General features: G+C 37.4%; 1 protein-coding gene and 1 long non-coding RNA gene across 4 annotated transcripts in view; one reads left to right on the plus strand and one right to left on the minus strand.

The window, feature by feature from the left end:
• ATRN (attractin) overlaps positions 1-25,864 on the minus strand; it is a 161,605-nt gene that overhangs the window by 126,449 nt on the left and 9,292 nt on the right. The gene's annotated exons all lie outside the window — the stretch shown is intronic.
• Positions 1-25,864, plus strand: part of LOC144298038 (uncharacterized) — a 49,631-nt gene that overhangs the window by 22,610 nt on the left and 1,157 nt on the right. The gene's annotated exons all lie outside the window — the stretch shown is intronic.

The following is a 25,864-nucleotide window of genomic DNA, read 5'->3' on the forward strand; positions in this document are numbered from 1 at the left end:
GTTTACTGAAAATTTAGAGAGATTTGAAAGGGGAAGGTTAGGAATATCAACTATACTTTCAGGTCAACCTTTATTTTATCACTAGTGATCCAGGTACAGACACCAGTACTGCCTGTGCTCACTTCACCAGCAGTCACATAAAGGCATTCAATCGAAACATAAAGACTCTTCAACAATAGAAAACCAGAAATATAAAGAATTAATAACTTCTTGCTTCCACCTAGTTTCCAATTCAAGAATACATCAAGGGTGATTCTGCCGTAGAAACAGATACAGGAAAATAGGGAAACCCTTTATAGGAGGCAGATTTCAAAGGAGTCACCTTTTAATTATTTCTAATTTATTAGTATTATTACCAGGTAACACAGCCTGTAAAAAAAAAAAAAAAAATTTCTCACAGGTTTAGGTTTTTTTTTTTGTGCTCAAGTATATTGGACATCAATAAACTTTGACCAAAGTTCCTTGAACATTTAAGAAAAAAAAAAAAAAGGGCAGTATATCATAGGAATGTAAACTACTAACGATGTGTAATTATTCACTTATTGAATGCCCTATTCAACTTATATTCCTTATATTCTTACCTGTTACCTACTAGATCTATTTCTAAGAAAGGTATATTGAAATCCCATACCATGACACATTTGCCAAGTTATTTTTCCTTTATGTATTTATCTATTTAGCCACATAAGCTTGTAACCATTAGATCTTCATAAATTGTCCCTTTAATCACAATAATAAGCATTTATATAGTTTGATGTTCATGTTTCACCTTGTTTATTATTATAATTACTAGTTTTTTGTTGTTGTTTTCTTGGGCCATAGATCTTTATCCAACTCTTTTTTCATATTTCCTCATCAAATTTTCAAAAATGTCTTTCTTCTAAACAGGACGTGGTTATTAGGTTTTGTTTCTTAACCTAGTCTAATGGTTTTAGTGGCACAATATAATTTTTCACATTTAGTGTGACTGCTTATACTAATTTGATTCCTTCCAATCAACATTTTATTTTAAAGATTTTACTTATTTATTCATGAGAGACACAGAGAGAGAGGCAGAGACACAGGCAGAGGAAGAAGCAGGCTCCCCGTGGGGAGCCCGATGTAGGACTCGATCCTGGGACTCCAGGATCATGCCCTGAGCCGAAGGCAGACGCTCAACCACTGAGCCACCCAGGCATCCCCCAACCAACATTTTAAATCAATCTTAGTGAGGAGTAATTTATATACAATAAATGGTATCTTAAATGTACAATTTCTTAAGTTTTGACAAATGTATACCCATGTGGAATCTTCCAAAACAACACATAAAACAGGTCTGTTACCCCCAAAGTTCCTTCACACCACTTTGGAGTTAATCTCTCCCAACATTGATCTTATTTCTATCACTATAGACCAGTTTTATACAACATGATTTAATAAAAGCAAAGAGGGACACTCTTGTGCCTTCTTTTGATCGGCATAAATGTTTCTCAGTATTGTATGTATCAGTAGTTTGTTCCTTCCTATTGCTGAGTAGCATTCTACTGCGTGAATATACCACAACTTGTTTATTCATTCTCCTGTTGATGGACACTTGGATTATGGAGTCACAAGCTCTTATAAATAAAGCTGCACTTGTGTACAAGACTTCATGTGGACATGTGCAGACATTCCTCTTGGATAAATACATAAAAGATAGATCAAATTACAGATATATGCCAAATTTAAAGAAATTACCAAAATTGTTTCCTAAATTGTTGTATCCTCTTAAACTTTCATCATCAAGGTATGAATCTTCACTGTTCCCAGGTGTCCCAGTATTCCCCTGGCCTCAAGCGCAGGTAAGATTCTGGCTGTCCATTTAGTCGTATGCTGATCTTGTGGAGGTCAGGAATATCTACTCTACATCACACTATCCAGGATCTGCAGCTTCATGGTCCTTGTCCTTTGCCACAATGGCCCATACACACACCAGTTCTGTCTGGGAGGATCACAACAGATCCTAGATCTTATAGTTTTCTACAGGTCCCCACAGCAAGCTGGCTCAAGAAAAGCAGAGTGCTTTTCTGCAGATGCAGTTGGGAGAGCCAGGGAAGCAAGACTCATTTAGACTGCCATGTTCCTCATGTTCCTCTTGGCTCCTCTTCATAGCTAAAGTCCCTTTAAGTTTGGATTTTCTGTTGCTTTCAAGTAAAATCATCCCAACTACTAATTCCACCAATTCTAAGATGAACACTTTTCCCCTAATAACTCAGAAATCAGGATGAAAAATAGAAATATAGAAAAATAGAAATATAAAGAAATATATATAAAGAAAATATAAATATTTATATATTTATAGAAAGAAATATTTATATATTAAATATAATAGAAATATAAAGAAATATATATTAAGAAAAAAATATAGAAAAATAGAAATCAGGATAAAATCAATAGCATGTCACAGTTTAAAAGAAGTGTTTTTTCCTTCTTTGTAGTAAACAAGATAAGGGCACATTTCACACTCAATGACATCTTAGCAAGCTGAAGTTACACATATGGCAAACTCTAGATCTGGTTGAACCCAACTCTGCTTACTCTGTATGTATGTGCAATGAAGTAGCTGAATAAGACTAGAAACACAACATTGTACTGACTGGTCTCACTTTACATTTATAAACACACACCTCGAACAGGCTCTGAGCACTGTAGGACAACAGTCCTTCCATTTCCCTGTCCAATTCACTTGTACACCTTTTATCTTTCAACTTCCCAAACACTCTCCCCTCTCTTCAATTTTAACTAATGATCAGTGGATTACTTTACTCATTTCAAGTGTATTTTCCCCCAGCAGAATGTAAACTTCATGACAGTAAAGATTTTTGTCTGTTCTGTTCACTATTTCCCGTGCCTATAAGTGTGCCTGGCATCTTAACAGCACTAAGTGAGTAACAGTAGAAGAAATAAATTAGGCAAACCATATTTTCTCCCCATTACTAAATACACGTATGTTCCTCTAGTTACAATGGATGAACTATCTAAATTCATCTAGAGTTAAACCATCTACCTGGGTCTAGAACTCTCATATTCTACTCAGTCAAGGGCACCAGCAGAACAAACTAATTCCAACCCCAACCCTACAATTCTATCCACTGGATCAGCATGAGATGAGCTGTCAGACTTCCTTCTTGAAAAACAAACTTCCTTCAACTCATGTTCCTCTCATGCTATTGCCACTTCTGTGCTCACTTTTACAGCAAAAATCTTGAGAATTATGTACTCTCTCAGACAACATTCTCACCTACTAATTTCTTAACTCATTCTAGCTAGGCTTTAACCTAACCTCCCTTGCCCCTCAAAATCCTTTAGTTACATTATATAACCATTGGAAATAGATGATGCCTTCCTCTTTCTTAAAACATTTTCTTCAACAATAGCCAAACTGTGGAAGGAGCCTCGGTGTCCATCGAAAGATGAATGGATAAAGAAGATGTGGTTTATGTATACAATGGAATATTACTCAGCCATTAAAAATGACAAATACCCACCATTTGCTTCAACATGGATGGAACTGGAGGGTATTATGCTGAGTGAAGTAAGTCAATCGGAGAAGGACAAACATTATATGTTCTCATTCTTTTGGGGAATATAAATAATAGTGAAAGGGAATATAAGGTAAGGGAGAAGAAATGTGCGGGAAATATCAGAAAGGGAGACAGAACATAAAGACTCCTAACTCTGGGAAACGAACTAGGGGTGGTGAAAGGGGAGGAGGGCAGGGGGTGGGGGTGAATGCGTGACGGGCACTGAGGGGGGCACTTGACGGGATGAGCACTGGGTGTTATTCTGTATGTTGGTAAATTGAACACCAATAAAAAATAAATTTATTAAAAAAAAAAAACATTTTCTTCACTTGGTTTCCAAAACCTCCACTCTCAATTTACAGCTTCTTCTCAGTCACCTCTGATAAGTCCACCTGCTTGTCCCAGTCTCTAGTTGTAGGAATGCCCCAGGGCTCCACCTCAATCTGATTCTCTGCATGAAGTCATCCTGATCTCATATTGTTGCAAAACTTTACACTTTCCACCAATATGTATTTTTAACAATGAAATTTTCATCTCTGATGGTAACACCATTCTCCTGGTTAACCCAGGCAAAAACTATGAATAATACAAGCATATCCTCTGTCAAAAAATTTGTTTTCATTTTTTCCTTCCCAATATTTATGACTTTATTATTTTTCTGGCCTTACTACAATTAGTTAAGATGTCCATTATGATATGGAAAAGAATTGGTGTCGGTAAATATCCCTGTCCTGTTCTCAATCTCAGGAGAAAGCTTTCAGTATTTCACCAGTGTGATGTTTACCCTAAGTCCTTTGCAAAATCCTTCCTTAACACCAGATTAAGGAAGTACCTTTCTATTTCTAGTTTACTAAGGATTTTCAACATTAGTGAGTATTGAATTCTAGTTTTTTAAAAAAACTCTAGTTTCTAAAAAAAGACCTAATGATCATTTTCCTTTTCTCCCTTATTCTATTAATGCTGTGAATGATACTCATTTTCAAATATTAAATTGATCTTGAATTTCTCAAATAAACCTATATTAGTCATGATTCTTTTTATATTTTGCTGGATACAGCTTGCAAATACTTTAAAATTTTTTACATCTTCATAAGTTAGACTGACCTGCTTTTTCTCTGTCAGGTTTTGATAACAAAATTATGCTGGTTGTATAAAAACATCTGTTTTCCTATGCTGTAGAAGAGTCTGTGTAAGACTGCTGATATTTCTCTCATAACAGTTTGGAAATTTTCACTGGTAAAGCCATTTGGGCCTGGAGTTTTCTTTTAAGCAAGTTGGTTTTACTAGAGTTTGCCATTCTATCTAAATTTTTCAAATTTATTGGAATAAACTTATTACTAATATCCTACAATTTTTCCAATGCATGTAGGATCTATAGTGAGGTCCTCTTTATCATTATTGATATCATTAATTTGTGTTTTTTCTCTTTATCAATCTATCCAGCAGCTTAACAATTTTGTCCCTTTTTAAAATATTTTATTTATTTATTTGGCAGAGAGAGAGACAGCGCAAGCAGGTGGAGCAGCTGGTAGAGGGAGAGGCAGGAGCAGGCTTTTCGCTGAGCAGGGAGCCCAACCTGGAGCTCGATCTCAGGACCCTGGGATCATGACCAAAATTGAAGACAGTTGCTTAACCAAATGAGCCACACAGACACCCCTAGATTTCACTTTATTTTAAGATTTATTTATTTATTCATGAGAGATACACAGAGAGAGGCAGAGACATAGGCAGAGGGAGAAGCAGGCTTCATGCAGGAAGCCTGATGTGGGACTCGATCCCGGGACTCCAGGATCACGCCCTAACCCAAAGGCAGATGCTCAACTGCTGAGGCACCCAGGCATCCCTAGAATTTATTTTTTATTTTTTTAATAATCTCTACACCCAAATGGGGCTCAAATTTAAAACCCTGAGATCAAGAGTCGCACACTCCACCAACTGAGCCAGCTAGGTGCCCCTCAATTTTGTTTTTTCTACTCTAATGACTTTGAGTATATTTTGCAGTTCTTCTATTTTCTCGAGTTGAAAACAGACCACTGATCTTCAATCTTTCTTCTTTCTTAGTATATGCAATTAAAGCCCTAACTTTCATTCTCATCACTACAGGAGATGTATCCCCTTGTTCTGACATATAATACTTTCACATATCATTCAGTTCAAATTTTCAAATTTCCAGTGTGACTTCTATTTTGATTTATGAATATTTTGAAGAGCACAGTAACTACAGGTGCAGTATTCTCCATATGTTAGTTAGGACAAGTGTTTTAAAATCTTTGTTTTATTAATAACAGGAGTGTTAAAATATTTTTTAACATCAATAGATGTTAAAAGAGAGGAGGAAAACCTAATGAACAGGATAAATACATGGTTTTTAAATGTTTCCCCACATATTGCTTATTGGTTATAAGGAGGGAATAAAATAGTAATTCGTGAAAAAAAAAAAAAGACAACACCTCAAACAGGAGAACAAAATTAATATAAAAAATAAGGGAGATATAGCCCTCCAGGTATGGTATCCTGAGAAAGGTCATCCCTTCACCTATGCAGTATTCTGACCAAGAATGCATAACTTGAATCGAACCATGAGGAAACATGAAACAAAAGCAAAAATAAAGAACAGGAATAAAATGAGGTGGGGGGGAGTGTATTCATGAAAGAGCATCAATATCATTTTTTTTTTAATGGGGGGTGGCTCAGTGGCTCAGTGGTTGAGCATCGGTCTTTGGCCCAGGGCGTGATCCCAGAGTTCTGGGATCAAGTCCCACATCTGGCTCCCCGTGAGGAGCCTGCTTCTCCCTCTGCCTATGTCTCTGCGTTCTCTGTGTCTCTCATGAATAAATAAATAAAACCTTTAAAAAAATAAAAAATAAGAAACAAAAAATAATTAAAAAATTAAAAATTTTAAAAAGGAAGAAAGTCAGTAGAAATGTTCTACATCATGAGTCAGCAAACTACAGTTCTCAGGCCAAATCCTGCCTGCTGATTATTCATGTAAATAAATTTTATTGGAACACAGCCATGCCCTTTTGCTTATTTATGGTCAATGGCTACTTCACGTTACAAGAGCAGAAGTGAGTAACTGTAGACAGACTAAGCAGAAAATACTATCTGGCTCTTTCTAGAAAGATTTGCTGACCAGGTTCTAAATTAAAGTAGGCTATAGAGACATAACAATTAGATGCAGTGTCCAACCTTAGACTGGGTCTGGTACTAGAAGGTGGGGGGAAGCAAATAATATAAAGAACATTATTGGGATCCCTGGGTGGCTCAGCAGTTTAGCGCCTGCCTTCGGCCCAGGGCGTGGTCCTGGAGTCCCGGTATCAAGTCCCGCATCGGGCTCCCTGCATGGAGCCTGCTTCTCCTCCTGCCTGTGTCTCTGCCTCTCTCTCTCTCTCATAAATAAATAAAATCTTAAAACAACAACAACAACAAAAAAAACCGGGATCCCTGGGTGGCTCAGCGGTTTAGTGCCTGCCTTCCGTCCAGGGCGTGGTCCTGGAGTCCCAGGATTGAGTACCACATAGGGCTCCCTGCATGGAGCCTGCTTCTGCTTCTCCCTCTACATGTGTCTCTCATGAATAAATAAATAAAATCTTAAAAAAAAAAAAGATTATTATTAGGTCAATTGACAAAATGTAGTACAAACAATAAAGATATTATATCAATGTTAAGTATACTGAAGCTGAAAACTGTACCTTAAGACTTGTCTCTTAAAACTACCCTTAGAAAATATACACTAAAGTATTTTATTTAAAGGGTCAAGAGCCATGAGATATATATATTACTCTCAAATGGCTCAAAGGAAAATCAATATATGAATGTGTGAGGAAGAAAGAGAGCACAAGCAAGATCACAAATGACAGACTATTTTTTATCCCTTTGTCTCGTTGTGCTTCTGTCTAGGAATGTTTTCCTAACGTATCTTACAGTTCATTGATTCTCTCTTCATCTACATCTAAGATTCCTAAAATCAGTTACCATATCTTCAGTTTGTTAATTCTTTTTTATATTTTCTAATTCTTTGCTGAAATTGTTGATCTAGTCATTTAAATTCTTAAAGTGATCATTTATTGCAGTCTGTTTCTAATCATTCTAATTACTTACTGTGTCTCCACTAATGTCCTTTTTCAATTCCAAGATCTAATCTAAAACCCAACACTGCAGTAGTTATCATGTCGTCTTGCCTCCCTGAATCTGTTTCTTTTTAACAATTTAAATTTTAGTTGAGGTAACAGATTTACATACAGTTATAAGAAATAACACAGAGTGATTATTACCAGGTTCCCTAACTGGTAACATTTTTCCAAAGTACAGTATATATCACAACTAGAATACTGATGTTGATAAATCAATCTTATTCAGATGTCCAGAGTTTTACCTATAGTCACTTTTAAGTTCACCACAATTTTGTCACCTGTATCGGTTTATGCATCCACCACCCTAGTCAAGATACTAAACGGATCCAGCACACCAAGGATTCTTCATACCTTTGTAACCATATAGCTCCCTCCCACATCCCCCCACCCCACTCCACATTCTCAATCTCTGGCAACATTTAATCTTTTAATCTTTTTGCAATGTTCCTTTGTCTTGGTAATTTTCTTTGCTCTAAAGTATAACCTGTCAATTATTAGTATAGCCATTCCTACTTTTTTTTTCCCAATTAATGTTTGCATGGTATAACTTTTTCTATTCTTTTACTTTCTACCTACATACATTGTTAAATTTGAAGTGACTTTCCTACAGTAAACAGCATAGAGTTGGGTCATATTTTTTCATCCAATTTGCATTTACATTTTAGGTAATTATTACATTTATAGTAATTATGGATATTTTTTTTTGTTTTTTTTTTTTAATTATGGATATGTTAAGGCTTAAGTTGGCCACTCTATTATTTGCTCTATATTTATTTTCTCTGGTCCTCATTCTTCTGTTTCTCTCCTTTTGTCTTCTTGTGGGTCATCTGAACATTTTTTAAGATTCTACCTTGATTTACTTATGTCATTTTTATCTTTTCATATAGTTTTCTTAGTGGTTACTCTTGGCACCAGAATACACATATGTGACTTAGAACAACCTACCGGTAATAATGTTCTATCACTTTTAGTGGAGCGTGGCAACCTCTCTCTTTCATTTAGGTCCATTATCCTCACCATTTTATTTTTTAAAATATTTTACTTATTTGAGAGAGCTGGGGGGCAAGGAATTTCAAGCCGACTTCCTGTTAGGCTTGGAGCCCAATGTGGGGCTCAATCCCACAACCCCGAGATCACAAACCTACCCAAAACCATTAGTCAGACGCTCAACTGACTGAGCCATCCAAGTGCCCATATCTTCACCATTTCAAATATTATTATATTTAGTATCAGAGATTTTATATTTTTTTTAAGATTTTATTTATTTATTTGAGAGAGAGCACAAGGTAGGGGGAGGAGCAGAGGGAGAGGGAAAAGCAGACTCCCTCTGAGCAGGGAGCCAACACTCAATCCTAGGACCTTCAGATCATGACCTGAGCCGAAGGCACTTAACTGACAGCCACCTCGGTGTCCCTGGTTTTATATTTTTAAAAGGACTTTATTTATTTGAGAGAGAGCAAGGGGAGAGGGAGAATGAGAATCCTGAGCAGACTCCCCACTGAGCAAGGATCCAACACAGGGCTCAACCTGGAGATCATGACCAGAGCCAAAATCAATAGTCAGATGCTTAACCAACTAAGCCATCCAGGCATCCCTGGCTTTATATTTTTTATTCAGTCAACAAACACGATTGCTAACACTCAGGAGGAAAAGGAGAGTCTATCATCATATATACCTGTGTTTCTGCTCTCTCCATTGTTCCTTCCTTCTTCTTGATGCTACAAGATTCAGTCTTATCATTTCTCTCCTGTTTAAAGAACTTCCTTTAGCCAATCTTTAATGATAGATCTGCTAGCAACAAATTCTTTTCATTTTCCACCATCTGAGAATGTTTTTATTTCCTTCTAAGTCATGAGGGACAGTTTTGCTGAACACAGAATTCACAAATGACAGTTGTTTTATTTCAACACTTGTGAAATAATGTGTAGCTTCCACTGACCCCCATTTTCAGACGAGAAATCTGTTATCTGCATGTGTGTTCCCCATCATTTCTCTCTGGTTGCTTTCAAGACTTTTTCTTTGCCCTTAGGCTTCTAGGCTTTTATACCGCATATATTTATGTAAGCATATATTTATCGATTTGTAAATATATACTTGATGTATTTGTCTATTATTTAACCAATACCACAGTATTTTGATCACTATAGCTTTATAGTAAGTCTTGATGTCAGGTAGTGTTGGTCCTCCAACTTTGTTCTTCTACTTCAATATTGTGCTGACTACTCTGAGTCTTTTGTTTCTCCATATAAATATATTAGAATCAACTTGTCAATATCCATGAAATAATTCAGTAGGATTTTGATTGTATAGATCAAGTTGGAAAGAAGGGAAGAACTGATACCTTGACAATATTGAGCCTTCTTATCCATAAGCAGGGAATATATCTCCATGTACTTACTTCTTTGATTCTGTTCATCACAGTTTATAGTTTTCCTCATACAGATCTTACACATATTTTGCTAGACCTATGCCTAAGTATTTCACTTTTGATAGTGCTAATATAAATGGTATTATACTTTTAATTTCAAATCCCACTTCTTCATTGCTGGTATATAGGAAAGCAACTGAATTCTGTGTTTTTTTAAAAAAAGATTATTTATTCATAAGACACACAGAGAGAGAGAGAGAGAGAAAGAGAGAGAGAGAGGCAGAGACATAGGCAGAGGGAGAAGCAGGCTCCTCACAGGGGGCCTGATGCGGAACTCGATCCTGGATCCTGGGAGGATCACGACCTGAGCCAAAGGCAGACACCCAACTGCTAAGCCACCCAGGCTTCCCTGAATTCTGTGTATTAACCTTGTATCTATCTCACACCTTAGACTTCAATAAGAGTTTAATTATGATGCATCTCGGTGCAGATTTGAGTTTTTCTTGTATAGGGTTTGTAATTTCCTGAATTTGCAGGTTTGTTTCTTTTGCCAAATTTGGTACATTTTCAGACATTATTTCTTTCAAATATTCTTTCAGCCCCACTCTCATTTCTTCCTGAGACTCCAATTATACAAGTATTAGAACTTTTGTTCCACAGATCTTTTTTTTTCAAGTATGTTTTCTCTGTTATTTAGACTGGAAGATCTCTAATTGTTCAATTCTCAAGTTTAGAACTCTATCATCTGTCACTGTCATTCTACTAATTGAACAAGTTGGGGGAGGGATTGTTACTGTTTTCCAATTCTAAAATTTCCATTTGGTTTTTTTTCTAATTTCATTTGTAATTTGGTTCTAATTAATTTTATTTAGGTCTTTGTTGAGATTATGTCCTTCTATTTCTCTCAAGACAATTTTTAATTAATTTTAAAGCATTTTTTATGACAGCTGCTTTAAAATTCTTGTGAGAAAACTCCAATATCTGATTCATCTTGGGTTGACATCTGTTGATTGCCTTTTCAATCCAAGTTGCAATTTACTTCATTATTGGTATGAGAGGTAATTTTCTACCCTATCTCGGACATTTTGTCTATTATGTTAGAAGTCACTAACATAGAGTCTTATTAAATATTTTATTTTAGCAGGTAGTCACCCTGTTTATTTTTAGCATATGGATCTTGATCCAGTTTTCTGGGATATTATTCCAATGGTAGATTAATTTTCAGATTCTGCACGGTGTTATTTGGCCTGCTCTGTTTATCTGGTACCACTGCCCCTGCTGCTTTCATAGGTCCCTGCTGCTGCTGCTGCCTGAGGGGATAAAAGGAGTTCCCCAAGCCAGGCTGCCAGGAGCTTCTTGGTGGGAAATGAGTGTGATGGCCCAAGGTTTCCCCCCAACCCCCCCAGGGTTGATCCCCCTTGCTGATATTAAGCTTGCCTGCCATTTTCAGAGGGCGTTCCATTTGATTCATGGAAGAAATGAGCCTACCTGGACTATATTCTATTCTGTATTCTCAGAGAGTCAGGATGCCCTGGGTCTGGGAGGCCTTCTTCTGTTGGGTGGGGGGAATGCAAGATGCCCTATGGCTATATTGTTCTTCTGGTCCTGTGAAGAACCAGCTTACCTTCTAACAACATTTCAGAGTTCTCATTTGGCTGTCTTCTGCACCAATTCCAGGATTTATAGCTAGAATTAGCAGAGAAAACGAGTCTATACTATCTCACATGTACTGGAAATCTCCCTATGAGTCCACTTCAATTATGTTTTCTCTCTTGATTTTTCATGAATTTTTTTATTTTTATATATCGGGTTATTTTTTAGTGTAATGCCAGACTAAGTTGGGTTTTTTTTTAAAGATTTTATTTATTTATTCATGAGAGACAGAGAGAGAGAGAGAGAGAGGCAGAGACATAGGCAGAGGGAAAAGTAGGCTCCCTGCTGGTGCCTGATGTAGGACTTGATCCTAGGACCTTAGGATCATGCCCTCAGCCAAAGGCAGATGAGATGTTCAACCACTGAGCCACCCAGGTGTCCCAGACTAAGTTTTATGATATGTTATAAATATAACGTATATAGTTATCTTTGGGCTAAATCCCCGAGTAGTGCAATTGCTGGGTCGTAGGGTAGCTCTATTTTTAACTCTTTGAGGAACCTCCACACAGTTTTCCAGAGTGGCTGTACCAGTTCACATTCCCACCAACGGTGCAAAAGGGTTCCCCTTTCTCCACATCCTCTCCAACATTTGTTGTTTCCTGTCTTATTAATTTTCACCATTCTCACTGGTGTGAGGTGGTATCTCGTCATGGTTTTGATTTGTATTTCCCTGATGGCAAATGATGCAGAGCATTTTCTCATGTGCTTGTTGGCCATGTGTATGTCTTCTTTGGTGAAATTTCTGTTCATGTCTTTTGCCCATTTCATGATTGGATTGTTTGTTTCTCTGTGGGTGTTTTACCCCAAAGATACAGATGCAGTGAAAAACCGAGACACCTGCACCCCAATGTTTATAGCAGTAATGTCCACAATAGCCAAACTGTGGAAGGAGCCTCAGTGTTCATCAAAAGATGAATGGATAAAGATGATGTGGTATATATATACAATGGAATATTACTCAGCCATTTGAAACGACGAATACCCACCATGTGCTTCAACATGGATGGAACTGGAGGGCATTGTCTACGGCCATACCACCCTGAACCCGCCCGATCTCGTCTGATCTTGGAACTAGAGGGCATTATGCTGAGTGAAATAAGTCAATTGGAGAAGGATAAACATTATAGGGTTTCATTCATTCATTCAGGGAATATAAAAAATAGTGAAAGGGATTATAGGGAAAAGGAGAGAAAATGAGTGGGAAAAATCAGAAAGGGTGACAAAACATGAGAGACTCCTAACTCTGGGAAACGAACAAGGGGTAGTGGAAGGGGAGGTGGGCAGGGGGATGGGGTGACTGGGTGATGGGCACTGAGGGGAGCACTTGACAAGATGAGCACTGGGTGTTGTACTATATGTTGGCAAATGAACTCCAATTTTAAAAATACCATAAATAAATAAATAAAATGATGTATATAGTAACATGTAAATACATATTACATATTCTCACTAAATATATAAAAACATACAGATAACTTGAATCAATGGCTGATGGTCTTTCTCCAGAGAAAACATTTACTTCTAGCAAGTAATAAAGCTAGGAGGAGCTCTCCTTAATCCAATCAAGGACTGGGGTGATTTGAAAGTTGGTTTCAGCCTCTGTGAGAGCTAATCCTTAAGGTGTAGCCTATCCTTCAGAGTTCCCAACTAAAAGCCTGCGATGGTTTCCAGCGCCCTTCCTACTTTGCAGGCTCTGAACCCCAATTTTGTCCCTGACCTCTACATAACTACCAAAAACTCTACTTAGAATCTCAGCCTCCCTGCCACCACCTTCTTCAATTTCTTAGATGCAGACTTCAAATCAGCCAATCACTCCAAGGAAAAAGCCATACCAAAAGCGGGCCTCACCTCTGAGCTTTCCCTCTCCAAAATACAGATCTCTCAAGTCCTTGCTGTTTGTCTTGCTTACTTTGCAAAGTCTTTAAACAGATTTAAAAAAAAATATTTTCCAATTTTTTCAGTTGTTCTCAGTTGGGAGTGTTGGCTTAGAAAAAGGTATTCTACCACTGATATGAACAGAAATATCCCCCAGTAGTTTGTTTTGTGATGTGAAAAAGATATTCCAAGCTCATTTTATAGATTTCCTGGCTCCCTTTTTCCAAGGTACCCTAGGTTCCTTTTACTGGGAATTATTATTTAGAGAACAGAGTCTGGAACTAGAAGTGTTTGATGCTATCTAAGTGGGTTTCTGAGATTCTTTAGTAGAGAGAACTAGAAAATACATTTTTTAAAAAAGAAAATATAGGGATGCCTGACTAGCTCAGTTGGCAGAGTATGCAACTCTTGATCTCAGAGTTGTGAGTTCAAGCCCCACACTGGGCATGAAGGCTACCTAAAAAAATAAAGAAAGAAAATAAAAAAATACATAGGACGCCTGGGTGGCTCAGCAGCTGAGCACCTGCCTTTGGGTCAGGGCATGATCCCGTGGTCCCAGGATAGGGTCCCATATCGGGCTCCCTGCATGGAGCCTGCGTCTCCCTCTGCCTATGTCTCTGCCTCTCTCTCTGTATCTCCCATGAATGAATAAATAAAATCTTTAAAATAAATTTAAAAATAAAAATAAATTTAAAAAAAATTAAAAATAAAATACATCATGAATTCATACTGACACTTCTAAGTCAAATTAAGGATTCCAGAACTCTCACCCAATTTCTCTGGGTCTCTTCCTCCCACCAAAATCTATGGCCTCAATCCAATGTAACTATCCACTTGCTTAAAAGCTTACAATACATACCTCCAGAATAATATCAATATTACTACCAGTTATCTGATTACTAAAAAGAGCTTATGATATCTTTGCAGTCCTTTGTCCTTAGGGGTATCTATTACTAGAAACTTACAGACGAATGATTATGTTTCAAAGTCACTTGAAATACTCTTTATGCTTCAGCCTCAAACCTGATATACATTTAGGTTCACTTATTTTATTTTGCATTTGATTTTTCTGAATTCCTTTTTTCCTCTCATTTTAATTTATTCTTGTTTTATAATGTGGCAAGACATTTATATGATCCTAAGGCATAATCCACAAAACAAAGTATACTCTAAGTTTAGGTTCTATACCTATTTCTTCCACCAACTCCCTCCCTCCCTCTCTTCAGAGTAACCATTTTTAGTAGTTTCTGGTTTACCATTCCTTTAGTGGGTCTATGTATATACAAAACAATATATATTTGCAAATGTATAGGCCCCTTTCTTTGAAAAATGGTAGCAGATAACACTACTATTTTGCTCCTTGCTTTTTTCATTCAACAATATATTCTCAAGATGACGACACAACATACAGAGATAGTCTCTGTTCCTTTTTAGAACTATTCCCTTTATAGTACTCCATTGTGCAGATATGCTATATTTCACCTAAACAGTCTTCCAACAATCTGACTAAACTGCTATTCAATTTTGCTTCATAATTTAAATTCACACAAAAATTCAAATAGTTGGGCAGCCCCGGTGGCTCAGCAGTTTAGTGCCGCCTTTGGCCTGAGGTGTGATCCTGGAGACCCAGGATCGAGTCCCACGTTGGGTTCCCTGCATGGAGCCTGCTTCTCCCTCTGCCTGTGTCTCTGCCTCTCTCTCTTTGTCATGAGTAAATAAATAAAATCTAAAAAAAAAAAAAAAAAAATTCAAATAGTCTTACTGTGATGGCCAGATCAACCAATTTATTGCTACTCTGGCCTTTGCAGTTACAGTATAAAGCAAAGAAACTAATTACATAAGCAAGAAGCAAAACATATTAACAAAGCCCCCCACTCAAATCCCTGATACAGAGTTTTCAACTAGAATACACATCAAAATTGCCCACAGAGCTTTAAAAAACACAAATGATGGGGCCCCAACACCAACCCCTCTCAGCTGGGATCTAGCACTGCATTTGGTGACTTTAAAAGCTCCACAATTTTCTTTTTTTAAGATTTTATTTATTTACTTGAGAGAGTGAGTGAGAGTGCATGCACACAAGGTGAGGGGAGGGGTAGAGAGAGAGGGACTCCATCTCAGGACCTCAGGATTATGACCTAAGCTGAAGGCAGCCACTTAACCACTGAGCCACCCAGGCACCCCAATGATTCTAACACATATGACAAATTAAGAACAAATCTTCCATATACAACCTTGGAATTTCTAGATGTTAAAGTAGCTGAATTTTTGGCACTGAAACATTAAAAATATTTCCACATTCCCAAATTTCACCTTTAGTCAAAAATGTTTAATTCCTTAAAATCAAAATACAATGAAGAGCACCTGGCTGGCTGTTAGTGGAACAAGTAACTCTTATCTTGGAGTTCTGCTTTCAAGCCCCACACTGGGTGTAGAGATTACTTAAATAAGTATTTTTTAAAAATACAATGTAAAAAGTTCATCATGAAAATGTATTCATACTGATAACCCTAATACCCTAACATGTAACGACTTAAGCATTTGTCCTAATTAGTTAAAAAATAATAAATCTACAACTAGAATAAATCATATAACATTATAAATGAGTGCTATATGCTTAAATGTTTAGGATATCCTACCATACTCACCCATGATGATAATTAAAACTACCACAAAATAATATGGCTCCCTCATATTTTTAAAAATAAATCATCTACCTTGAAAGACTCAATAAAATCAAAGGACAATTCCTTTGCTCAAATCCTGGGCTCTGTCCTAGGAGTTGTCCTGGATCAAGTTCTCCATGATCCCCCTTAGAGTAATAGTATCTGCATTCAAGGCTTCTCTTCCCATCTATATGCTGGTAACTACTCAAGGTACATTTCCGGCACAAAGTTAGACCCATGTTTCAGACAAATATTTCCTATGTCAAAAAATTAAATTAAATTCTGGTCCTTTACTTTTCTAACAGTTTGTCACCATGCACCTTTATGTTTCAAAACTTATCAACTGTTCCTTGACTTCACTCCATTCATTTAGCCTACAAAACCACTGCCATTTTTGTTCTTCTCCTATTCCCACTGCCACTGCCAATACCCTGGTCCAAAATTCTCTGCACCCAAGCTTGGTCTCCTGTGACACCTCAGCCTAGCTCCCCAAACTGGCCAGTTCTCCACAGGGCAATCTGTTATCTTCCTCAAATGCCAATCTGATCATTCAAACATGCCTGGAAACCTTTGCCTGCCTTAGCTTAGTTGGGGCCCCATCATTTGTGTTTTTTAAAGCTCTGTGGGCAATTTTGATGTGTATTCTAGTTGAAAACTCTGTATCAGGGATTTGAGTGGGGGGCTTTGTTAATATGTTTTGCTTCTTGCTTATGTAATTAGTTTCTTTGCTTAATACTGTAACTGCAGAGGCCAGAGTAGCAGTAAATTGGTTGATCTGGCCATCACAGTAAGACTATTTGAATTTTTTTTTTTTTTTTAGATTTTATTTATTTACTCATGACAAAGAGAGAGAGAGAGAGAGAGGCAGAGACACAGGCAGAGGGAGAAGCAGGCTCCATGCAGGGAACCCAACGTGGGACTCGATCCTGGGTCTCCAGGATCACACCTCAGGCCAAAGGCAGCACTAAACCGCTGAGCCACCGGGGCTGCCCAACTATTTGAATTTTTGTGTGAATTTAAATTATGAAGCAAAATTGAATAGCAGTTTAGTCAGATTGTTGGAAGACTGTTTAGGTGAAATATAGCATATCTGGACTTTATACAAGGTCTATCACAATCCAACCCCACCTTACCTCTCCTGCTCCACCTCTAGCCACTGCTCCCCAAACTGAGCAGTCCAAAGTGCCACAATATTGAATGTCACTCTCCTCCCTCAACTCACCTGTCCTTAAGTCCCCATGCTTTAGCACATTCTATCTCTACCTTCCCTCTCTCTTGCTTCCCCTCCTAGTAAACTCCTAACCACCCTTTCAGATCTCAGTTTAAATGTCCCTTGGAACTCTGGAAACTGTACCCAACATATTTGATGTTGAGCTGAGTGATGCATTTTCTGGGTTCAGACTTACCATCTGGTCTGTTACTGATACAGAGAAACATCTCTGCCCATTAGGCAACCATTATTTTCTCAAGGACGTATCTCATTCACTTCTTTTTCTCCAGTGCCTAAAATATCATAGATGATCATGTAACATTTGCTGCCTAATGGATAACAACATCAATTCCAAGAAAGTTCCTAACAACAAAAATTCTCAAGCTCTTACTATCAGCAGTTTAGTACAAAGAAAGTCTAGGATAAACTTTTATGTGTATCCATGATGTTTTAGAGAGAAGAGTATTTCAGAAGCTAAAAAACTAGAGACAGAGCCTTTGTTCAAAGACATCTAAACACTGACTCTACTATATTGCCTCAGATAAGGAGGTGCCTTGTAGATGTCTAGTTTGGCTCAGGAACCAGGAAAGTCCAATAGTTTATGTAAAGCATTTCCTTAAACATCCATATGAAGATTATTTGTATTATGTTTTGAATACAAATAGAAATGAAGGGGCGCCAGGTTGGCGCAGTCGGTTAAGAGTCCAACTCTTGGTTTCAGCTCAAATCTTGATCTCAGGATCATGAGATCGAGCCCTGCATCGGGCTCCCTACTCACTGCAGTCTGCTTAAGAGTCTCTCTTTCCCTCTCCAAGGGTCTCTCTCCTCCCACCCGCACCCACTCATTCTTTCAAATAAGTAAATAAATCTTGGAAAAAAATAAATAGAAATGAAAACTCATAGCTTAACAGGGTAGTGCAACAGCAAAAACTGAGAGTTCTAGAATTGACAAAACTCAACCCTGCAAAGAAACCAGGAGTCAAGGGCAGCCCCAGTGGCGCAGTGGTTTAGCACTGCCTGCAGCCTAGGGCATGATCCTGGAGACCCTGGATTGAGTCCCACGTCGGGCTCTCTGCATGGAGCCTGCTTCTCCCTCTGCCTGTGTCTCTGCCTCTCTCTCTCTCTGTGTCTCTATGAATAAATAAATAAATAATCTTTAAAAAAAGAAACCAGGAGTCGAAAAATATGGTTCTAACACAAGCTATATTTGGCTCTGCTTTAATGTAGCCTTCTCATTTCTTACAGGTTTCTAGATACATTCTTAGCTAATACTTTTAAATATTACATTAATCTTGTGGGAGGGATATTTCTTCTCATTCAACTGTATAGTCTACCTCAAATGATAAAACAGCCCCATTCTCCTAGGCTCAAAATGTTGGTGTGACATTTATTAGCTTCTTTCTCTACTATATCCTCTTTATCAAATGTATGACCAATTCATGCTACAATCAATTGCCATCAAAGGCTTCCTCAGATTCATCCCTTCATCTCCATTCCCACTGCTATGCTCTACCCCAAGACCAAAATAATTTATAGTAGTCTTACTGCCAAAGCCCTATCTTCTTTCCAGGTTCAGAGACCTGACCACAAGTCTACTAAGCATCCCACAGCCAGAACAACATTCCTAGAGCACCGATGTCACCATGTTACTACCCTTGTCTAGTGTATACAATGACTGCACAGACAAGGTTTCTTGGGTTTCTATTTACTAAAGGGGGAGAAAGGAATAAAATTTATACTGAACTCTGCCTCATTCTAGCAGTAAATTCTATCATTCCCAGATTCTTTAAAAAGTACTATCCAAAAAAAAAAGTACTATCCATCTCAATAACAGATATTTTTCCAACAAAAATCTACCTATTATGTTTAAATATTACTTCTAAAAATGTCCATTGCATGTATATGGTTTGCTCAATTGTGCACTAAGTATAATCATAATGATTAGTTAATATAGAAAAAAATTTCATATAAGTTTCATGGCAATATGAAACTGAAAAAAATTCATTTATACACTAATCCTTGTTTTAAAGAAATATAACATACTCAACTATCTTAAATATAGAGATTATTAGAATAGGGGTGCCTGGGTGGCTCAGTTGGTTAAGCGTCTGCCTTTGGCTCAGATCATGATCCCAGGGTCCTAGGATCGAGCCTCGCACTGGGCTCCCTGCTTGGCGGGAAGCTTGCTTCTCCCTCTCTACCAGCCACTCCCCCTGCTTGTGCTCTCTATCAAATACATTTTTTAAAATCTTAAAAAAAATCTATTAAAATAAAATCCAATGTCAGAAATACATGTACATAAATTAGTGCATGAAAAAAACTGGTAAAATCTGAATAAGATCAATAAAATTGTATCAATACAAATTTTCTAGTTGTGCTCTTATACTATTGTTATGCAAGCTGTTACCAGTAAGAGAAAGAGGTGAAAGGATAGGATATCACTCTACTATTTCTTATAACCTTATGCAAATCTGCAATTATCTCAAAATAAAACATTTAAAAAGTTACATAGGATTTTGAAACATATTACAGAGTAATCAAGATAGGCTTGTACTGACGTAAGAATAGACAAACAGGTCAATGGAATATAATTGAGAGTCTAGAAATAAACTTATACATCTAGAGTCAATTGACAAGGGGACCAGGACCATTCAATAGAGAAAAACAGTCTCTTCAATAAATGGCACTGGAACAACTGGATATCTGCATCCAAAAGAATAAAGTGGTACCTCTACTTCACAGCATGTACAAAATTAATTCAAAATGGATCAAAGATCAAAATGTAAGAACTAAACCCATAAAACTCTTAAAAATAAAAGATGTAAATCTTCATGATCTTGGATTAGTAAATGGTTTCTTAGGTAAGACAAAGTACAAGCAACCAGAGAAAAAGTAAATTAGAGTTCACCAAAATGAAAACTTTTGTATGTCAAAAGACACTACCAAGGTTGTTGGGGGTTTTTTGTATGTGTGAAAAACAATAAAAAAATTAGAAGAAATTACTTGTAAATCACATTTCTGATTATATTAGAATATCCAGAATATATAAAGAACACTTGCAACTCAACAATAAAAATCTATATAAAAACCTCATAGAACCTCATTTAAAAATGGGCAAAGGATCAGAGTAGACATTTCTCCAGAGATGTATAAATGGCCAATAAGCACATGAAAATATACTCAAAATCAACAAACATTAAGGAAATGCAAATCAAAGTCATAATGGATACCAGCTACATGGCATAAAACCACAGAAAATAAGTATTGGTGAGAATGTAGAGAAAATGAAACCCTCATAAATTGCTGGTAAGAATATAACTAGTACAGAGGCACCTGGGTGGCTCAGTCGATTAAGCATCTGCTTTTGGCTCATATCATGATCCCAGGGCCCTGGGATTGAGCCCCACATTGGGCTCCCTCCATGGACAGCCTGCTTTTCCTTTTCCCCCTGCCTGCCACTCCCTCTGCTTGTTCATTCTCTCTGTCAAATAAATAAATAAAATCTTTAAAAAAAAAAATGTAACTGGTGCAGTCTCTGTGAAAAAAGTTTGGCACTCTGTCAAAAAGTAAAACACTGAGGGGCACCTGGATGGCTCAGTCAGCTAAGTGTCAGAATCTTGATTTCAGTTCAGTATATGATCTCACGGTCATGAGATCAAACCTCAAACCCTGTGTCGTCAGCCCCCTGCTGGACATGGAGCCTGTTTGGATTCTCTCTCTGCTCCTCTCTGACCTTCCTCATCCCTCCTTCTCAAAAAAGGAAGAAGAAGAAGAAGAAGAAGGAGGAGGAGGAGGAGGAGGAGGAGGAGGAGGAGAAGAAGGAGAAGGAGAAGAAGGAGAAGGAGAAGAAGGAGAAGGAGAAGAAGAAGAAGAAAAAGAAGAAGAAGAAGAAGAAGAAGAAGAAGAAGAAGAAGAAGAAGAAGAAGAAGAAGAAGAAAGAAGAAAGAAGGAAGAAGGAAGAAGAAAAAAAAAACTCTGAGCTGCCATATGACCCAGCAATTCTACTCCTAGGTATACACCCAAGAGACATCCCCTGATGTCCACACAAAAACATGTACATGAACTTTCAGAGCAGCATTATTCACAATAGCCAAAGGTGCAAATTATCTAAATGTTCTTCAAATGATGAATGGATAAATAAGATGTGGGGGACACCTGGGTGGCTCAGCGGTTGGGCACCTGCCTTCAGCCCAGGGTGTCATCCTGGAGTCCCAGGATCAAGTCCCGCATCGGGCTCCCTGCATGGAGCCTGCTTCTCTCTCTCTGCCTATGTCTCTGCCTCTCTCTCCCTGTGTCTCTCATAAATAAATAAATGTTAAAAATCTTAAAAAAAAAAAAAGATGTGGTTTATACATACAACGGAATTATTATTCAGCCACAAAAAGGAATGGAGTACTGATCCACTGATCCAAGATGCAAAGATGAATCTTTCAGACATTATGCTAAGTAAAAGTCAGTCAAAGCAATCGCATATTATATAGCAATATTTATATGTGATGTCTACAATAGACAAATCCATAGACAGAAAGCTGACCTTCTTTCTGGGTGGAAGGGGCTGGGTGAAAGGAGGAATGGGGAGTGACTGCTAATAGGTACAGTGTTTCCATCTGACATAATGAAAGTATTCTGGAATTAGATGATAATGGTTGCACAACTTTATGAATATACTAAAAGTCACTGACTTGTACACTTTAAACTGGTAAGCTTTATGGCAATGATATCTAAATCAGCAAGCAGAATTCATAACCTAGAAAAAATTATAAAATTATACGGGGCTCAGCAGCCTGAGTGGCTCCGCGGTTTAGCACCGCCTTCAGCCCAGGGCCTGATCCTGGAAACCTGGGATCAAGTCCCACATCGGGCTCCCTGCATGGAGCCTGCTTCTCCCTCTGCCTGTGTCTCTACCCCTCTCTCTGTGTCTCTCATGAATAAATAAAATCTTTAAAAAAAATTATATGGGACTATTAGGATGAAAATAAGAATTTAAGCAAAAAAAAGGGGGGGCGGGAACAGTGCAAAAATTGACTATTAAGAAGACAACGTGTATTTTTTTTAAATGAAGGAGAAAGGTTATAACAGCTATGGACTTTGGAGTCTACCCAATAAGTTTTTTTAATAATGTAGTTTTCTTTAGTAACTATTCTTTGCAACTATATAAATCCATTTTTTAAAAATGGTAATGTCAACTGCTTGTCAACCTAAAAGCATGCAAAGAAGTAAAAAGAATTTTAAAATTATTTCAGAGGTGCTTCAAAAGTTTGAAGATAACTACCCTAGATAAAAATCATACACAGGTGCACAAAGAGATATGTAAAGAATGTTAATTGTAGCTGTTTTGTAACAAGACAAACTGGAAAAATCTAAATGCCTATCAATAGGAAAATGGGTAAATAAGTTGGAGTTCTATAGTGAGTATAGATATGAACTAGCTATATCAACTAAAGCTACATTTATCAATACAAACAAATCTCAAAAGCATTAAAAAATGGGGCTTTGGGTGAAAAAAAAGGTATAGAATAGTTACTTTTTTGAAGTCTGAAACAGGATCTTATTTTTGGAAATAAGACTGTGTGTGTGTGTGTGTGTGTGTGTCTGTCTGTCTGTAATAAAGTAGAAATGTTCAAGGGGAATAATAAACATCAACTTCACCATACTAATTGCCTCTGGAAAGAGAGTAAGGGGAACAGGGAGGAGTAACACAGGGGCATTGGCTGGTATTTATAACTTTGTTACATAACTTAATAGTATAATACCCTAAAAATAATATTAATATGAAAGAAATTCAGCAAAGATAGGTTGTAGGTAGAGAGATGTTCATTTTATTACTCTTTGTAACTCTTCCATAGGCTTGAAATGTTTCAGATTAAAAGGAAGTAAAATTACCCCAGAGACTGAGCCAGTGTCAAACATAATTGCTTTAAAGCAACTGTCATGGTTGGTCAATATTTCTCAACAGTGGCCCAAATGATGTTCTGATTAAAAGATAGTACTGGTATCTACTAAAAGAGAAGCAAAGAACACAACATTTAAATACACATTACAGGAGGGCATAAAATAAATCTTAATTCTGCAAATTTGCCTGAAGATCATCTTGCTAAACCTTCTGATCAAAATCCTTGTATAGCTTTGCAAGATGTCTCTAGTACTCCAAAAAATAATGTTAAAAGGGGAAAATTAAGTGACAATTATAGTCAATCTGGCCTTTCCGCTCAATTTTGAAAAAAACCATCCACACAGGAAATATGCTGTCTACAGAGAAATGCTTACAAAGAGCTTGAACCACTATTATTTTATGATTTAGAAACAAAACACCAAAAAAAATTTCTAAGACAGAATTTTTAAGGCACAAATGCATAAATGCCAAACATGAGGATGAAAAGTCTATTTCTTTAGCACAGTCTGATTCAATCTCTACTGTAATATAAATTCAATCCAAACTTAAGTGCCATTTTTTGGTCTATAAATCATGCTTTTCCTTGCAAAATTAATTTAAAATACATTAAACAACATGTACAACATGTTAAGCAGTGAGAAGGTCAAATTTTTCTTTAATATTATGAATACCATTACAAATTATATTTGAAATTACTTTTTAGTCTATTTAAAACCAACTATGAGAACTCCAATTATCTTACCAAAAATAGGATACTTTTTTTTTAAAAATATTATTTTTTTAATTCCTAAAAGAGTCCACAAGATTACACACTTCTGTGAAGGGATGTGTGAATCAAAAAATACAGGAAATACTGGTCAAGAAAGGTGGCTTATGTGTCTCTTAGCAGCACCTGATACAGTTCCAGCCCCTAATGCTTATAGACTTATGAGTAAACAAATTAGAAAATTCTTAATTAGAATGCAAAAAAGACCAAGAAGAATTAATTAGAAAATTCATTCGACTCATAACTATATACTATTAATGTCAAATTCTAAAAAGATAAATAGGCATTTCAGCCATGACTAAATTAACTTCTGTAAGTGCAAGAGAATTCTAGATGAGTAAACATGTAAATACACAGCTAGAATTGAAATTTGCTCAAAATTTTAACTTGAAAAAACAGAAAACTTAAGAGAATTAAAAATTGTGAGAATAAGGGGCACCTGGGTGGCTGAGAAGGTAGAGTGTTGGACTCTTGGCTTCGGCTCAGGTCATGATCTCAAGGTTGTGAGATCAAGCCCCAAGTTGGGCTCGATGATCAGCTGGGAGTCTGCAGGAGATTCTTTCCCTCTCCCTCTGCCCCTCTCCCTCAGCTCCTACGTGCATGCTCCTTCCCTCTCAAATAAATAAAGAAATCTTAAAAAAAAAAAAAGAAGAGAGGGCAGCCCCAGTGGCCCAGTGGTTTAGCGCCGCCTTCAGCCCGGCATGTGATCCTGGAGACCAGGGATCCCATGTCGGGCTTCCTGCACAGAGCCTGCTTCTCCCTCTGCCTGTGTGTGTGTGTGTGTATGTGTGTGTGTGTGTCTGTCTGTGTCTCTGTCATGAATAAATAAATAAAATTTTAAAAAAGGAAGAAAGACTAAAATCAAACTAGAGTCTCAAATGATAAAAAAAAAGCATTCAAGGAAGAGGATATCCATAAAATGGTAAGAAAGGAAAAAACAAGACAAACAGGAGAAAGCCACCCTCAAAAGGGAAAATGAGACATCTAGCTGATTATAAAGGGCTAGTCTGAAAGTAAAGGGAGAAGAGGGAAATGGAAGGAAGAAGAGTCTCGAACTGAAGAACAAGATTAGTATACGATACATGGATGGGGCTCACTTTTGCCACAATGCCCTGGAGAAATCACAAAGCGATAAAGAGTGTAAGTGAGAAACAAATTTCATCATAGGCCTGCAGCCCATAAATTTCCCAACACAAATACTCTGAAAAGTACAACAGTGGTTTCATTTTAGTTTTAAAAACCAGATTGAGGGATCCCTGGGTGGCGCAGAGGTTTAGCGCCTGCCTTTGGCCCAGGGCGCGATCCTGGAGACCCGGGATCGAATCCCACGTCGGGCTCCCGGTGCATGGAGCCTGCTTCTCCCTCTGCCTCTCTCTCTCTCTCTCTCTCTCTCTCTGTGACTATCATAAATAAATAAATAAAAATTAAAAAAATAAAAAAATAAAAAAATAAAAACCAGATTGAGAGGATCCCTGGCTGGCTCAGCAGTTTAGAGCCTGCCTTTGGCCCAGGGCGTGATCCTGGAGTCCCGGGATCGAGTCCCACGTCGGGCTCCCTGCATGGGGCCTGCTTCTCCCTCTGCCTGTGTCTCTGCCTCTCTCCCTCTCTCTGTGTCTCTCATGAATAAAATCTTAAAAAAAAAAAAGAATTAAAAAAAAAAAAAAAACAGATTGTGTTATAGAGAAAAACCAGTATAATTTGTTCAACCACAGTACAAGATACCGAGTTCTGTATTTAACACTCAAGATAAATATAACC

The sequence above is a fragment of the Canis aureus genome, chromosome 26 (genome assembly GCF_053574225.1).
Source record: "Canis aureus isolate CA01 chromosome 26, VMU_Caureus_v.1.0, whole genome shotgun sequence".
Lineage (NCBI taxonomy): Eukaryota > Metazoa > Chordata > Mammalia > Carnivora > Canidae > Canis > Canis aureus.